This window comes from Alosa sapidissima, chromosome 16 (genome assembly GCF_018492685.1).
Source record: "Alosa sapidissima isolate fAloSap1 chromosome 16, fAloSap1.pri, whole genome shotgun sequence".
Taxonomy (NCBI): domain Eukaryota; kingdom Metazoa; phylum Chordata; class Actinopteri; order Clupeiformes; family Clupeidae; genus Alosa; species Alosa sapidissima.
The window spans coordinates 6,506,096-6,508,595 of record NC_055972.1 but is presented as its reverse complement, the minus strand read 5'-3'; the positions used below and the strand labels follow the sequence as shown (position 1 = coordinate 6,508,595).

Genomic DNA, 2,500 nt, shown 5'->3' with positions numbered 1-2,500 from the left:
TTGTTTCCCTGCAACAAGAAGCTTCCATCTGGTGGTGATGGAAGACAGTGACACCCTCAGTGTGTTTGAAATGTCCAGTCGATTGCGCAATTTGGTCTTAGTTGCAGTCATTGCCGAAAACCCGGCCTCGCATAGATACGTGGTGGGAAATGATAGCAACGTTTTCAGCGCTTTTACGGCCATCTCGGGATATTCTGCTTTGGTTTTGATCCAAAAACCCGCCAGAGAGGTTTCCTTATACACACTCTTAAGACCACCGTCATTTGCAATTTCGATCAACTGCTCTTCCTCCTGCGCTGACAAGTTAGGACTATTCGAGATATTGACAAATGGGTTGCGGACCCACTCATTGGTTTGCCGTGAATCTTTGAAGTGATGGGAAGTAACGCTCAAACTCATTTGAAAGCGCAACAAGGTGATCGCGCACCAGCTGCGAGAGAACGGGCCCTGCCTCAGTCTCTCCCAAAACCCCCACTACTGTTTGGAACATATCAAATACACCCCGGTCCACTCGTCGTCCCCACAAATCAAGCTTGGCTTTAAATGCAGCGACTTTATCTGCCAGTTTAAAGACAGTCGTCATTCTCCCCTGGAGTGACAGGTTGAGGTCATTAAGCAACCCGAATATGTCACACAGGTAAGCGAGTGTTGACACCCAGCCCTCATCACTAAAATATGCAGCTAACGGTGACTTTTTTTCTGTAAGAAATCTCTGCAGCGGCTCTCGCAACTCAAACACTCTGGCCAGTGACCTGCTAAAGATGCTTGTTTTTTGTTGCTCATTCTAGCAGTTTAGCTAATTTCGTGTGACACTACCGTTCGCTAAGAAGGTGAAGTGAGCTGACCTGAGGCTGCGCAGCGCTGAAGGCAATATGTAAAAGTGTTGAAGGCGGGACAGACAGACGTAAAAAAATAGACCTTGCAAAATGCAAACATACGTGCAATCAAACAACTGCATATAGGCCTATGCCATGTAAAAACGTGACATTATTGCGAATTAAATTTAATTTAGTTTGCATGCATTTTTTTTTTAAACTCATGTCGTAGGCTACGGCCCGGTTAGGAATGTCCCACGGCCCGGTGGTTGGGGACCGCTGCCCTAGAGTAATGAAAGGAACTCTATGGTTCTATTGACCACTCCGTTCTCAGCAGAACACAGAACCCCCTAGAGTAATGAAAGGAACTCTACCGACTGCTAATGCATAGCAGTTGAAAGACGAAAGAAGCCAACCCCCCCCCCCCCTCCCCACACACACACCAATCCTACACATGAAAGAGGTTTCCAACAGGGACCAATCAAAGAAAATCTTGTATTCCTCCAAGGAGAGCACACTGACTACAGTCTATGTACGTCTGAGACTTATTACGCTCAATTTTAGTTGAAATTTGAAAAAAAAAAAAAAAAAGTCTAATATGCCATATTTATACAATACCAGGCCTTGTGTGCAATGTCAACGTACTTCCTATCCAAGATAGCAACTTGACAAGGAATGTATCAGTCCAGAGTAAGGGTGTGTGTGTGTGTGTGTGTGTGTGTGTGTGTGTGTGTGTGTGTGTGTGTGTGTGTGTGTGTGTGTGTGTGCCAGGTTTGGTCGGATCTGCTCTCGTTAGGGCTGCTCTCGGGTCTGGTGTGTGTGAGATGGACTCTCGAGTCCTCCAGGGGCCCGGCCAGCCTTGTCCACATGAAGGGCTTTTCTGCGGTGTCGGCGCAGGACCAAGCTCTCCGCAGCCCTGGACTCTGAACCCCTGCCTCTGTGTGTGTGTGTGTGTGTGTGTGTGTGTGTGTGTGTGTGTGTGTGTGTGTGTGTGTGTCTCTGTGTGTGTGTGTGTGTGTGTGTGTGTGTGTGTGTGTGTGTGTGTGTGTGTGTCTCTCTCTCTCTGTGTGTCTGGTGTCTGTGTGTGTGTGCGTGTGTGTGTGTGTGTGTGTGTGTGTGTGTGTGTCTCTCTCTGTGTGTCTGGTGTCTGTGTGTGTGTGCGTGTGTGTGTGTGTGTCTGTGTGTGTGTGTGTGTGTGAGCTGCGGATAGGGTGACAGGTCTGCGGAGGACTAAGGGCGCCTGTGTCAAGCGGCCAGTTGGGTGAAGCAAGCGAGAGAGTGAGGGAGGCAGGTAGTAGGCTGGCGTGTGTGTGTGTGTGTGTGTGTGTGTGTGTGTGTGTGTGTGTGTGTGTGTGTGTGTGTGTGTGCGTGTGTGTGTGCGTGTGTGTGGGGCACCAGGGGAATGGTCTGGCAGCGAAGAGGACTGTGGTCAACTCAAAAGGACTCGGCCACAGAGCCTCGCAGTGAGGGTGCCAACCCACCGGGGCAGAAGGTGGCATGAGTCTGGGAGCAGAGCAGAGGAGAGGAGAGGAGAGGGGTGGGGTGGGGTGGGGGTGGGGTGGGGTGGGGGTGGGGTGGGAGGAGAGCAGAGGAGAGGGGTGGGGTGGGGTGGGGGTGGGGTGGGGTGGGGGTGGGAGCAGAGCAGAGGAGAGCAGAGGGGTGGAGAGGGGTGGGGTGGGGTGGGA

General features: G+C 51.0%; 1 protein-coding gene across 1 annotated transcript in view; it reads right to left on the bottom strand.

Annotated features, from left to right (window-relative positions):
* srbd1 (S1 RNA binding domain 1) overlaps nt 1–2,500 on the bottom strand; it is a 108,615-nt gene that overhangs the window by 31,315 nt on the left and 74,800 nt on the right.